General features: G+C 36.1%; 1 pseudogene; it reads left to right on the top strand.

The window, feature by feature from the left end:
• LOC137400412 (SUMO-activating enzyme subunit 1-like) overlaps positions 1-15,707 on the top strand; it is a 36,572-nt pseudogene extending 20,865 nt beyond the window's left edge.
• Positions 15,708-16,015: the final 308 nt, after the last annotated feature.

Genomic DNA, 16,015 nt, shown 5'->3' with positions numbered 1-16,015 from the left:
TACATAGATTACATTACATAAAATATTTGTTTAATTATTAAACACAGTAGTTAATAATAATTAACATTCATTTGTTTTAATAATATGATTGCACATATTATTAGAACAAATGCACTACACAAAAATGCGCGAAGCAGAATTTCATAATCTAAATTATATGTAGCAAAAAGATTAACCAAGAAATCACCAGAGACAGATCAATGGATGTTTCGCCACCATGATATGTAAGATCAGCGGTTGAGAATTAATGGAAATACATGTATATGAAATCACTTGGGCTATAGTTTAAATTGGCTCCGTTTATAAATTTTGTTATTTTTGCCTTTTTTAAACATGTTTATCAAATTTTGTTTTTATTGGCAAAGCTGTGATGTAGCTTTGTATGGCTAAAGAAATATTTGCTAAAATTGTACATTCTATTTGACGAATACCTTTATCAATATGATTATCAAGTCTAGACTTTATCATGATCACTGTAAGCAACAACAACAGTGCAATTATTTATTGTTCTAGAGTTTTGCTTTCACATCTACAAGGGTATTATATGCTAGGTATTATATGATAGTATTCTAAGGTACTTATTATATGATGAGTGTTATATGATAGTATTCTAAGGGAGTTATTATATGATGAGTATTATATGATGGGTATTATATGATAGTCTTCTAAGGGAGTTATTATATGATGGGTATATATGATGGGTATTATATGATAGTCTTCTAAGGGAGTTATAATACCCATCATATAATATGTTAGTTATTGTATGATAGTATTCTAAGGAAGTTATTATATGATGGTTATTTTATGATAGTTATTATATGATAGTATTCTAAGGGTGTTATTATATGATGGTTATTATGTGATGGGTATTATATGATAGTATTCTAAGGGTGTTATTATATGATGGTTATTATGTGATGGGTATTATATGATAGTATTCTAAGGGAGTATTATCAGTTAGTTTATGTAAACTGCAAGTGCAAATAGATATTGAACCTTTGTTATGAAGGGCTTAAGTTTGAAGACGATGTGAGAAGGTCTTAAAGGTGAACTTGTACAAAATGTTTGTAGATTTTATCAGACATCTGAATTTTTCTATCATTTGTGGTTGTTTCTGATGTTTGGCATCATCTGACTATCAGGATATTTCAAGATTAAAATCAACAAAACTTGAGCATTTTGTTGAAACCATCAGAAAAATACGTTCAAAATGACATCATTAGTTGCTACATTTGCTATAGCTAATATTGGCTATTGCTTTCAAGTTGTAGCGTAATGCATCTCTATTCTGCGTATTGCAGCTTCACATAGCAGCTTGTACCTTGGCGATGGAGGTGCTACATACATCAATGCTGTCCTCATTGACGTGAGTATTCTTCACAAGTTTAACAAAGGCTTGTAACTATGTATATATGTGATTGGTCTATTGGAATAACCAAATAACATAATGGTCTTTATTCCAATGCAAATCAAACATAGCATCACGTCGCATTTAGAAATAATAAGATAACTTTTAGTTTTACGGGGAGTTATATTCACATTAATGTGATAACTACAAACTTCCTCATTTTTGCTACACAGCAAGTACTTTAGTGCTTTCAAGTTTTGGTATAAACTTCATTTTGGTATTATAATTGGCTCAAATGCTGCCAAGAATTACTTTTTAAACAAAACTTCCATTTCACAATTGATTCTTTCAATAGCTTATCAAAACCAAACACTGTTCTCTCAAGTTGCCTAAAAGGTTGTTTGTTTAATATGCCTAAGCAATCAGAATTATCTCAGACTTTGAAGTTTCTATTTCTATTTAGCTGATTAACTTGCTGTTGAAGAAATACATATTATCCTATTTATATTCCAACATGGGAGAGCACACAACTCTGATAAGTTTCTCTGATAAGTTTCAATGACTTTGATAGCATACTGCTCTCTGATTTAATTCTCTATGACTCTACTCAATAACAGTGACCTTGTAATAAGCCCAACTACTGCTACATGTATTTGTTTTGCAATGCCATAAAATAATCTTGCTTCTTTAAAGGAAATTCAACTTTTACTCTCCCGTATTACCACTATAAAGTAACTGCTACATTCACTCAAAACTTCGAAGTCTCAGGTAAATATGGCTGTCTAAGGTCAGACGCATGAACAAGCTTATATACAATGTGGTGATGATTAGTTTGCTTGAACTATTGCTGTTAATAACTGTTGTTTATTGCCAATAACTGTTATTAGAACAGTGCTTTGTCAGTCCTGCTAGTAAATGTAGAACAAATCTTGCTACTAATACTCTAAATCTGCTGAAAATCTCTCTGCCACATAAGCAGAACCTCCTGTTCCTTTGGTAGCAAAAGGTTTAAAGATACCTTTCCATATCACATGAAACTGGTTTCTTGCTCAAATTATGTACAAGTTATAAATTAGGCTGTTAGTAACAGTCTCATTCTCCTGATTCACAGAGTTTTATAAGAAATGTCTGTATGCATAAAGGGGCGCATAGAATCAAACAAAATAATTATAACAGCAAAACCCCTTCTTTGGTCACAAATTAAAACTTCAACTACAATTACTTTTTAGGCTCATAGAGAAAGGAATCATTGGATTGCTACCCAGCTGCCTTTCTCCAACACTGTGACGGACTTTTGGAAAATGGCTCTTGACCAAAATATAAATGTGATAGCGCAACTTGAAGGAGCGCAGGTAGGAATTTGTATAATAGCACCAACTGGATATCGTAGTCCTTACTTAGAGGAGCAGAAGTAGGACTTTATATGCCAGGTTGTGGATGTGCAGTGAATAGAGCATTCTTAAGGTAGCAAGAAAGCAGATAGCAGTGTACTGCATGTCTTGAGTGAGATATTACAATAGAGGGTGATTGTGAATGCTAAGATACATTCAAGTCGACTGCTCTTCAAGAATGAAGGTTGAATGTCTTAAAACTATAAATATGAGAGAAGACTTGTCTTGCATGTTTTATATATCTGCATAGTAATCACAAATTCATAATTTGTAAAAAACAAAAACTCTGATGCCATGATACCTTTAGGAACAAGCTTGATAAAAAAGACACTCATGTTATTGCTATTGTTGTATTTAGGTACCGTTTTATACCAGGAAAGATGGTGAAAATCTGGTCATCAAACCATATTCCATCTCCCGCATCAGCACTGAACAGTCTGGCCAGATTGCAGATGTCTCGCTGAAAGTCGAACCCGAGAATGTAAGACCGTGCTGCCAATCACCCTCTATAAATATTTCTTCGTAGTTTTTAATAGTTGATCAACACTAAAGGAAAGTGAGTGAAGTAAATAGCTGATTTGAACACTACTACAAATATTCTGACAATATTTTGCACATTGTGAATCCATTCAGTACGAGTCAAACATATCAGTGAATGCATGAGTTCTCTCTGACAAGGAAAGAAGTGATAGTTTCAAAAACAAGTTTAAGTTATCTAGTTAGTGATTGCTTGATATGTATAGCGAAATCTATTCTAGCCTGTAAGACATTAAAAATTGAACTTTTTTGTTGATAACATCCTGCTTGGTAATCAATTTTAGACTTTTCCATATTACTAGGTTATTTGTTTTTGCGTATAACTTGCTACTAATTGACCTATTTTAGTTTGTAAAACTTTACAAGGTGACCTAGTTTAGCTTACAAAATCCTTCATGGTGACCTTTTTTCAGCCTATACCATCCTATTAAGCAAATTTTTTTCGCATACAACTTGCAACTAAATGACCTATTATGAAGTACAACACTCCATTAAAAGATCTATTTTAGGCCTACATCTTATAGATAACCCTTTTTCATCCAATTGGGATGCGTTGCCAATTCTGAGCTAATTTGTTCACTCAGCCAAACTGATTTAGTTTTACCCTCACAATCATTTTGCCTCAGCTTAGATTTGTCTCTCTTTCACCTATTTAGAGGCACTTCTAAGTTGTTTTGCTATTACGCCTACTTCTATTTTGCAGGGTAAGTTCCAATTGTCTCCATCAATACCGGTCAAAGTTTGCTGAATTCGGATTGCCTTTTCCCTTACGTAACGCATTTTAATGTGCCGATGTTCACCATAACACATATAGTCTTTCCATTTTGCCTATTTCTTCCACCGGAACCTGATTTTTTATTGCAGGTCTCACCAGATAGTTGTGTATACTTTCTTCTACTCTTTTGTGTATTTTCAATTCTATTACATAAATCTTGATGTCTCCCTATGTATCGTCATTTCTTGATGGAGCTCACTGAGGTCTCTGCATGCACATTCAGTTATCATAGAATCTACTTCCACGTTTTTCCTCTTTACCTTAAACTGTAGTTTAAAAATTGCGGCTTGCTGAGATTTTCATATTTATTTGTTTACAGAAAAAACCAGGGGCAGTTCAGATTATGGTTGCCATGGAATGGGAAGCAGACATACCTTATACTGATACCATTCTCCAATTACAATGAGCTCTTGAGAAAAAACAACAGCAAACAGGCAACAACAGAGTCTGCGTCACCTGCAAGTATTTTATAGTATTCGACTACACTGGCCATAGGTTTGGCCATCATGCAATCAGCAGACGATTATGTAGACAAAAGTTTGGCATATAGTCATTCAGCCAAATGAACATTTAGTCATAAAGCGTGGCAGCAACAATTTCATTGTAGACAAATGTAACTAGAAAAGGTGATTTTATTTTAAAATTCACCAGCTGTTACTACTGAATTGTATGTATTTATATAAAAGAATCACCAGATCTTTAATACAAAACTTGAGTCTTATATCGGGATTTAAAAGCTGCATAAAAAATGGATTTTCTCGAGGTACTTACTCTCAACCTTTAGACGCTTTCTGATTTGTTTAATTTAGTGGTAAACTTCTTTCAATTAAATTCAACTTAGCAAAAAAATTGTCTAGAATTTCTAAACTTTGTGCTATATTATGAAAACCATTGTAATCTAATTTATAAAAACAAACCTATTGCTGTCACACTTTTTTGCCAAGATTCCTCTAAACCAAAATCTCGTAGATCAAATGTGCTTCACTCAAGTCTGTTGACTAAATTCCTGTCACGACAGATAAAGTTTTGTCTAATTCTTATCTACGTTTTTATTGCTGTTTGTTTTCTCAGCAAAGGTAGATATAATGTGTTAGAATTCAAATTAATTAGTAAGAGTTATTTCGACTGTCAGATTTTTTAATGTTGTGTAACTCTCTCTAAATTGAGTAAAAATGATTGCCCAACAAAACATTTTCCAAATTCTGCATCGATAAGTAGCAACACATTGGATAAAAAAAAACTTTCAAGTCTTACAAACTGCTCAAAGAGACAAATTGAACAAAAATAAAATATTTTATTTTGAGTGAAGTTTCAAATGAATAAATTGCTGAAGATTTTTGTTACAACCGATAGATTAACCTTTCTAGCTAATGCCTAGAAAATTGGCTGCTGCTTGGTTGTGCTCAAATCCTTGTTCCTTTTCGCAATCATTGACACATCTACTATATAAATGGCAATCGTTGTCTGTCTGTCTGATTGATTGATTGATTGTCCGCCTTATAGAGCGGTCTTTCCTTTTATCGTCGTACGAATTTCGGTCGTACGAAGCGAACTGAATTAATATGTGTAGTAACGGTAAATAAATTATAGAGCGGTCTTTCTTTTTCCATTCGGTCGAACGAAGCCAACCGAACTAATATGAATACTAAATATCGTAATTTCGTAATATGGACTATTAGCCGCTACTTTTCTCTGACGATTTGAGCCAAGCGGCTTATATAAAGGTGTGGCGATTCTGTTGTTTTTCTTTCACCGATCGAGCGCATTAACCGAAATCCCCGGTTAGCACGCTTTTTAAACGGCAAATTTTCTGCCTTGTTAAAAAGCACCTTTCCTGAGTTTTGCGGCCTATACAAAGGTGTCTATACAGCTATACAAATGTACTATTCATTAAATAAAATAAATTAACGAGTAGTTATTTACATGCAATTAATATTTACTGCCAACGTGTACCGAGAAGGTCACGTAAATGGTTGTTTCTTGGAGCCACTGGAAAAACGCATTTCTCACCTACTAAATTTTCACATCAAAAAGGTAAGTGTTTCTTATACGACGTTGTATTGTCTATGAATTGCCACATCTCCACTACTTAATAACGTTGGATTTGCCGCTGTTCGTGATAGTGGGTCATGTTCATTTCCTTCAGCAGCCGAGTTACTAATTTTTTCCAGCTACGAGTAGGCCTACTGTAACTTACTATTACAGAACTTTCACGAGTATTCCGAGGGTTGCAATACGCTATTCTGAAAAGAAAGAGAGCAGCTGCTATTGACTTACTGTCACCCTGCATCAGCCATGACCAGCTATACGTCGCCTGCTCAAAAGTAGGCACACGCCGAAAACTGTTTCTTCATACGCCCGACAGAAAAACCAAAAATGTCTATCCGCAAGTGTTGCGTTGAACTAAGGGAGAGAGAGAGAAAGGGAGAGAGGGGGGGAGAGGGAGGGAGAGAGAGGGAGAGCAGGGGAGAGAGAGGGAGAGCAAGGAGGAAAGGGGGGGGGGGGAGAGAGAGAGAAAGAGGGAGAGAGAGGGGGAAGAGGGAGGGAGAGAGGGAGAGAGGGAGAGAAGGGGAGAAAGAGGGAGAGCGAAGAGGAGAGGGGAGGAGAGAGAGAGGGGGAAGAGAAGGGGAAGAGGGAGGGAGAGAGAGAGGGAGAGAAGGGGAGAGAGAGGGAGAGCGAGGAGGAGAGGGGGGGAGAGAGGGAGAGAGAGAGGGAGAGAGAGAGGGGGAAGAGGGAGGGAGAGAGAGAGGGAGAGAGAGAGGGGGAAGAGGGAGGGAAAGAGAGAGAGGGGAGAGACGGAGAGAGGGAGAGACGGAGAGAGGGAGAGAGGGGAAAGAGGGAGAGAGAAAGGGAGATAAAGAGGGAGGGAGAGAGAGGGGAAGATGGAAGGAGAGAGAGAGGGGAGAGACGGAGAGAGGGGAAAGAGGGAGAGAAGGAGAGAGAGAGAGGGACAGCGAGGAGGAGAGAGGGAGAGAAAGAGGGAGGGAGAGAGAGAGGGGAGAGAGGGGAGAGAGACGGAGAGAGGGAGAGAGAGGGAAGAGAGAGAGAGGGAGAGATGGAGAGAGGGAGATGTAACTGCATATTTGGAGTTGTTTTACGGCATGAAAGCCAACTCTCAATAAACCTTATGCTGCCCGTGAATCTGCTCCTGTAGACAGGTAATGCAGCTAGTTTTATATATAATAAGCTCGTGATGCCATCATATGCCCTTCCGAATGTCACTCAATTTGACGTAGCCTATAAGATGTCACTGATTAGTAAATGTTTGTAAAATGTAGTGATACAAGACTTAAGGTTGTGAACTTATGTTTGCAGCAATGGAGTGACTCGATGTTGCACCTTTATCACCTCTTATAACGCTATTGAGAAACTCAAAGCTGAGCAAGAAGCTGGTGTCTATAACCCTGTTGTGATGGCCAAGCACCGACGACCTCACTTCATTGCAAGCTCGGTATGTTCTAGCGTGTTTTAATATTAACCAGTTGTTACCATAGGAACAGAAATTGTAACCACTTACCGACATGCATGTTGAAAGCTTGGGTAATATGGCAACATTAGACCAAAACTAGAATTGATGTAATTAATATATGAACAGTTCGAATGTTTAAGCATGCATTTGAGGGAACAATGTTTGCATAAATTTATTTATTAAGAAAAATGATAAGTTGGTTTAGGTAGCAATTTTTTGAACCTGATTTATTATGCAGTCAGGATTTTAGTCAAAAACTAGCAGGATTTTTCCATTTTTAACTTTAATGCAACGAAAACAACTGCGTACAAAAAGAATCGTTCATTTCCCCATTAAAACTATTGATAAATTAACTGTTTTGTTATGAGAGCTATAAATCCATTTATCATTGATTAGTGCCAGAACTCAATAGCTGTTTTCTATCTGCAAATTTGAAGTTATAATAGCAACGATGAGTAGGAGACTCTGCCAACAAACAACCAACTGCTTTCATTAGTTTGCATATTCTTGTGAAATCAAACCATTAGCAAAAATCCACTCTTAGAATTATGGTCTCATGGTAATTATGTCGATGCAAACTGATATCAAGGTATCGATGTTATTAAGTAATTCTAACATAATTATAGTAGACCCTCTGATAATGTGAATAATCTTTTCCGGGAGTGTTTACGTTATAGGGATTTTACGTTATACCTGCAGTGAAATACATGTACAATGTAAATGCCTGATCTACCTCAAGACCTTCAGAAACTTTCCTCTGCCAGTATTCAGAAAAGACAAAAAAAGACTTGATTTTTCAGTTTAGTGGCTGTGCCATAGCTGCAGAACTATTGAATTGAATAGACAACCTTTTCCTTATCATTTTCACTCAATTATGGTCCATTATTGCAATAATTTTACAATAGGTTAAAGGTAGACTTGCAACAAAACTGACATTACAGTTGTTTCATATTAAAAGATTCACCATGTATTACTCTGCTGTGTTGTAGGTGTAAAATATGTGGGAATGTGATTGAAAGCTCTTAAAAGCTAAAACCGAACAGTCAATCGCAGCCACACGAGACCGCCGTAGTTCGGATTCTCTTTCCAAAACGGCTCAAATGCGATGTAGTTGTGGGAGATGGTTTCTGTTTGCACTTTCATGCAACCTCATTCCTCGAAATATTTTCACAAATATTCTTCACACATTCAATAAAACTGTGTCTATTGTTCTTATGCGTCAATTTTATTGTCATTGTAATGCTGTCACTTTTAGCAGTGATATCTTAAAACTTACAGTAAAAATTCATTTAATTTTTTAACCTTACCTCGAAGGAGTGTATATCATTGTTTGATAATTAAGACGAGCCTGTTGGTCACTTTTGATAATCGAAAAGGAGTGCAAAAGTTATTTGCGAAGTATTGGGTCACATGATCAGATTACAACTAGACGATTAGATCAAGCCAAAAGAAAACTGTAAAGTAGCGAGCTCCTTTATTTGATATGGGGTCTTCGGTAAAACTCGAAGTGTTTGTCATAACCTAGTGCTACAATAAGTTTTATATTTAACTTTTTAATGGCCTTCAATTCATGTGAGAACATCACATGACAAAACAATAACCAAACTGTAATGACTTTGTCAGAGAAATAAACAAGTTCCAATCTATGGCGGCTTTTCGTTATTGAGCTTTTAAGAGCTTGTAATCACATTTCCACATATTTGGCACCTACAACACAACAGAGTAAGATATGGTGAATCTTTTGATACCAAATAACTGTAATTTGAAATTTGTTGCAAGTCAACCTTTAAGGGAAGCTCACACCTTCAATATCAACTTACATGTACATCGACTTTTCTTTTTTTCTTGACAGAATGTTCTATGCTGTACAGAAAAAAATAAAAGACATTTTATTTTTAAAATAAAGTACCAGTAAAATAAAAATTATATCTTTACTGTAATAAGAGGGGTGTTTATCTGTATGTCGAACAACCCATTGCTTGAGTTCAAGGGTAGGATGAAAGATAACTTCTGACAAATAATTACGCCTGCCAGTCAGATTGGTAGACCAACACTCCAACATCTGCAACAATCGATTGCTTATACTATTTTTATATAAGGGTTCAGCAGCTTTTTCTTTGTGTTTTATTGACATACCGAACAATCTCTCATGGTGAACTGGACTGTTTGGGTATTAGCACATGTAATAGAGGTAACCCTGTACACATTTTTCTTTTGCGAGTTCAGCAAAAGAACATTTCGAGAACTCACACTAGCTTAACACTGTATGTTGTATGAAATTTTGGGGTAGTACGAAGCAAAATATTTACAGATATCATTTACGTTATGTGGACTTTATGTCACGTTATAGACTTACATTATAGAAGTGTCTACTGTAATCTTAATAAAAACATAACAGAGTATCTAAAAAGAGAGTGAGAGTTATCATAGCATATCAACTGATTCTTTTGTTTTGTGCGTTTTAGAACCAATATGAGTTTATCTATCAAGTCCTGAGTGCCTACACAGAAAGTGCATCACATCTGAGTGAGTGGCCCGCCAGAAGTTACACAATAGCAAAAACATTTTTTAGACATTTTTTACTATAAAGCTTAGATTTCCAATGCTTATGAATTATTTAATTTTCTGATAGTTTTATGTTTGATTATTTGATGTTTATATTGTTCCATTTAGTTCTACCAGTTTAATTGTCTTGGTTGACATCACAGACAATGTTGGTGAGGATATAAGACAATATAAATTTTTCTACTTCTTCTGAACATTGATTCCAATATTTCTCAACTGATCAGCTGCTAAACAAACTGCTCACAATTTAACTATGGCTAGAGACATTTGGTAAACTGCAAAACAATGCTAGCAGCTTTTGAAGCAAATCTGGACATCTATTACTTGTTGTACTTCCTTATTTTTTACTAGCGTGGTAAACACATTTTCCTACATTTTCATTTCTTTTAGACTTTAAAAATGTGAAAACCTATATCATCTAATAAAAAATGTGTGAAAACACAATTTACTGCAACAGTGCTTATCTCACAAATGATTTGCTACCATAGCAATTTTTGCTAGCAAGATATAATTGCCGATTTCAGACTCATTCTTGCATCCACATCTTGGTGATGGTATACCGTTCTTACTCAGACATCACTGATGGCTCTCCTTGCTTTAATACTAGTTTCATGAAAATACTTGGCCATCAAAAAGGTCATGATATACAACATGGAAGCTACATGCAATCATCTTTGTTTGTTATTGACTAATTATTAAGTCAGTGTCAGAAGCAAGTGCCTCATTTAGATCATAATTTCTTAAAAGACCAGTAGACTAGAAGTAAATACTACTGTAATAACAGCTCATTCAATAGCTATTATTATAGGAACTGTTGGTTCAGTTCCATTCATCAATTACCATGATAGGAACTGCTAGTTTTATACAAATAATCAATTAGTACTATAGAACTGCTGGTTCAGAAATGTTTATCAACTATCAGTGGTTTAGTAGCTTATGGTGATAGCTGATGACTAACTTAGTCATTAGCTGTCACTATAAAAACTACTGGCTCAGTACTGGTCATCAACTTTCTCTATAGCAGCTGCGAGTTCAGGGAGTTCGTATCATAGAGAGGTAGAATGTGCTACCTTGATGACATCAATCAGCAAGATAGGTTGGTACCAGCAATAGTTAATCAAGATAACTAAATCTTAATCTAGTTGCTCTGAGGTTTCACTTCATAAAGTAGATGTGTCTGCATTCGACAGGCTCATAGTATTCCCAACTTGCACTATTTGGGTGAATGATACGGAGATCCGTTTCTATAAATTATGATCACAACGAATGAGGGCTTTGCCAAGTCTAGGTAGTCACTGCTGTACCTTTATAGTCCTATATAAATTTCCCATTAATTAATAAAGACATACAATGACCCACTCAAACTAGTAGAATAAACTTCTGGAACTGTTTAGACATTTCAATTTACTACACAACCAACTAAGCATGTATTTTAATGGTAAATTTGCTCTATTTTGCTATAGAACTTTTAAACATGCTCCTATGAAACAAATGCTTTTTGCTATTCAAGAAAATTGCTATCAAGCCTCTGACTATATAAGTAGGAGATCTTTCTATCAACCCGATGTGCACTGAGTTCAGCATACTAATAAACACAACCATTTGAGGGAATACAACAGAGACAATTCATTGTGCTTTATAATTTGCTCTGTGTGTTTGAGGCAGCGATGCAAGGATTCGATAATAAATACCAAAGTATGAAAGGATTTTTTAATGGTTGAAAGAGTTAACCACTGCAGAAGTATGTTTTTGGTTGTAGACCGCTCTTTTATCTTTAAACTGAAACTATCCTCACAATTCAGTCATCGTAGGCTACATGTATTTGGGCATCTTTTTGTTCTGCTCCTTACTTAGAACCCCATTGTTCATGCACTTATAGAGTGAACTACAAAATCTAAGAGCTTTCTTTGCCTCTTAAAGGCATGTGACAAGCAAAGTATCATCCCTCTTAAAACATGTGACGAGCAAAGTAGCACCCAAATGTCAGTTTTGATGTACTAAAATCAAAAGATCAAAGATATGTTTTAGGGAAAGGTTTTTGGTTTAGCTTCACTCCACTGGCAGCAGAGTACGGATTTGCGTAGCTTCGACGCTTAAATTTTTGCGTAATTTCCTAGTATTTAGCAACTTTTAATAAAGAACGCTAAGTCAGACTTTGATTGATTCCCTTCGCCAACTGTTCTTTTTGCGCAGTCTAATTGGAGTTGTGCAAAAGGTCCAGAAAACCGATGTGCATTAAAAACTTAGGCGTGCATTGTTGGAGTTGGATAATTGCGCTGAGACAAGAACAAGAAATAAAAACCCTTCTTAAACCTACAAGTTCTAAGAAATATGTCTGGACAAACCATTACAAAAGACGAAGCGGCCCTTTATGATCGACAGATACAATTATGGGATCTTGATGCTCCATAAAGGTACATTCTAAGCATGCTTTGGCAATTTCAATAAATTTTAGCTGTTATGACCTGTACAAATGCGTATTATAATATCTGCTTAATATTAAGACCCACGAATGCATTGGATATTCTTGAGTTTGTTAATTGGAAATATGTAGTGACTTGTCATAAGAAACTAACGTCTTTTAATAGCCGCTAACTCTACGGTAAAATTATTCTGTTTAATTACTCATATGTAACCTACATGTATTTGGATATGATTTTACCACCTTTTGGAAAACAACAGACGGTTTATGAATTAGGTGTATGTAGTTAAGGGTTGACGATGGGAGCCATTAAATAGATAAAATAATAACATACTTATTAAGGTACATGAGAAAGGCATTCATCAGTCTGTACAATATATTCTTAAGTTTGATGAATGCCTTTCTCATGTACCTTCTCATGTACTTATATATATATATATATATATTTTTTTTAAATTGTTTCCTCACTCCGGATACCCCGTATGGGTGGTAAATTCTGCTCTAACTCGGGTCTCCTACCAGAGACCTGGGAGTTTGAGCACTCGCCTCAAGATCTTAGCTGTTCCCAATAGCGCACTTTTCTGCAACTCTCCTGAATTGATTGTTGTTGGTATTTGGGCAAGCCACATTTTACGCGCCGGTGTTATTGCGCCCAGTGCCCCAATGACTACTGGGATTACAGTTGTTCTTACATTTCAGCATTTTTCAATCTCTTCTCCAAGAGGGAGATATTTCGCTAGCTTTTCTTTTTCTTTGCTAGCTATATTGTAGTCATTAGGTACTGCTATATCTATTATAGTAGCCCTCTTGTTCTCCTTGTCTACCGCCACTATATCTGGTTGGTTTGCTAGGACATGCTTGTCAGTTAGGATGTAGAAGTCCCGGAGGATCTTAGCGCGGTCATTTTCATTGACCTTACCAGGAGCTTCACACTAGTGTTGTGGTTTATTAAGACCATACTCGTCACATAGACTTCTATACACAACACCTGCGACATGATTATGCCGCTCAGTGTATGCGTTTCCTGCTAGCTTCTTGCATCCACTGATGATGTGTTGGATGGTCTCAGGTGCTTCTTTGCACAGTCTGCATTTAGGATCATCTCTAGTGTGATAGATTTTCGTTTGGAGTTGCCTTGTTGGGAGCACTTGCTCCTGGGCTGCCATGATTAGTGACTCTGTATTGGCCCTTAGGTTTCCTTTGTTCAGCAACATATATGTCTGGTCAAGATCGCCAACCTTAGATATTTGTTGGTGGTAAGCACCATGAAGAGGTTTCATGTGCCAGTCAATTTCTTCATCATCAGGGCGTAGGTCCGTTGTAAGAGCAGCCGATTGAAATTCAGCTAGCAACTTATCTGAAATGGCCAATATACATATACATATATATAAATACAAAAATGGAAAATTTTTTAGCAATAGTTTATGACTAAAAGTTTCATACTGCATGCAGTAATCATCAGATGCTATTGTGAAGTATATATACATTTATATATATAGTTATATATATATAATATATTATATATATTATATATATGTTATATATATATAAATTTCCTTTGTCGCTAACAACAAAGGAAATTCGTCAGGGAGACAAGTTACTTTTTTTTAAATGGTCTAATAATTAAAACCTAACTTTTCCTTATTTTGATTGGCATCTACGATTATTCCAGATATAATATGTTTTACGTAAGTAGACTATCAAGTATTTAACGAATATTTGTTTTAGAATACTACAATTACCCAGAATTAACAACAGATCATCTCAACACTCCACTATACAACGATGCATCCAGGAATTCAAACGTGATTAACAACACTACATCCCCAACAACTGATTATCCACTTAACACAAAAACTAATTCTTACTGGACATGGCTTGTCCCACTGATCTCCATATTAGTCATTTTGCTATTATTTGGGTTTATATACAAATTTTATTATCGTCGACGCACTGGACATCTTATTACTAAACATAGACCTGCACCATTTAATAATACCATGATCCCTCTAGACCAGCTCGATGATCTATCATCAGTTTCTGAATTTGAATTTTAACTATTTGATTAGCATCAATATACAACCATTTGTTTCCTTTTTTTTAATCACTGTAATTAAAGTTAAATACAAGTTTTATTTTTACATTTTAATTAGTTATTTACTTTTTAGCAGAGCTTCTCAGGTTGTAACTATGCTTAGAAACTATGGGCTTCTTTTATATATCTGCCAAAGTCGCTGCCGTGTTACGGTCTCGTTTGTTTGAAACATAATTGGGCACTGGAGTGTCCATGGTAAGAGGAGATTTGGCCTTTTTCAAGCGCTCAAGATGAGTAATGAACTATACGCCAGTTGGATGACCTGTGGTTCCCATTGCTCTAACATATGCATTGAGCCCTCGCAGCTTAGTGATACAGCATGGCCCGTGATACATAGATGTGAACTTTCTAACTTGATCAACACCAGACAGTCTAGGCACCAGAACGTAAACTGTGTCTCCAACTTGATATTGGTGCCCCTTAGTATGTGCATCATGATAAAATTTGTAATTTGCTTGAGCTACCTCAATATTATCCCTAGATAGTGCTCATGCCGTAGCCATCGATTCTCTCATAACTCGCAGACTGTCCTTATCACTCGCATAAAAGGAATGTGGCATTGACAAAGGCACACAGATATCATACGGAATGTCAATTTCTCTACTGAATGCTAAGTAGGTCGGGGTGAAACCAGTGCTCACATGCTCGGTGTTATTGTAAGCATGAAGTACGAATTTTGTCATGAGATCCCAGCTAGTTTGTTGCTTATTGATAACTGTTGAAATCAGTCCGGAATACATAGAAAAGAAACGTTCTATCATGCCATTACTTGCTGCATGGTACGGGGTTATTGTCAACTTCTTGATGTTGAAAATGGAGGCTAATTCAGCCATGAGATTGGAGCTAAATTCAGAACCATCATCAGCCAAAATTGAATCAGGCACCCCAGTAGGTAGTATGATATGTTCGATGAAAGTTTCTGCCACCGTTTTCATAGTTTTGTCTTTTATTGGTTTAGCTATCACATTTTTCGTAAAACTACACTGGTATGCAAGCAAATATGTGTTTCCCTGTTCTGTTACAGATAGTGGCCCAAAAAGATCCATGGCTATTCTACCCCACACACGCTCACATTCTATCGATTGCTGAGGGTAAACTGGATTAACATAAGAACCTTTCCTTTGATTGCAAGGGACGCATGCAGCCACAAAGTCGGCAACAGTTCTAGACACACCCAACCAAAAGTATTTTTGAGCTAGTCGCTTATATGTCCTCGTTCTACCTATGTGGCATGAAAACAGACCAGAATGGTAAGTCACTAACAAATCAAATTGCATTTTCTCTGGCTCACAGAGCAGCGGTCTAATGGCGTCTGGCGGGCAGTAATACAGGACACCCTCCTGAACTAAATAGTTTTGAAATTGATTCTGTACGTGCCGCTGTTGGGTCATAGAAAGACTATTCTCAAAGGCT

Source organism: Watersipora subatra, chromosome 7, assembly GCF_963576615.1.
Source record: "Watersipora subatra chromosome 7, tzWatSuba1.1, whole genome shotgun sequence".
Taxonomy (NCBI): Eukaryota; Metazoa; Bryozoa; class Gymnolaemata; order Cheilostomatida; family Watersiporidae; genus Watersipora; species Watersipora subatra.
Note: the sequence above shows the minus strand (reverse complement) of the source record. Positions and strands in the feature narration are given on the sequence as shown.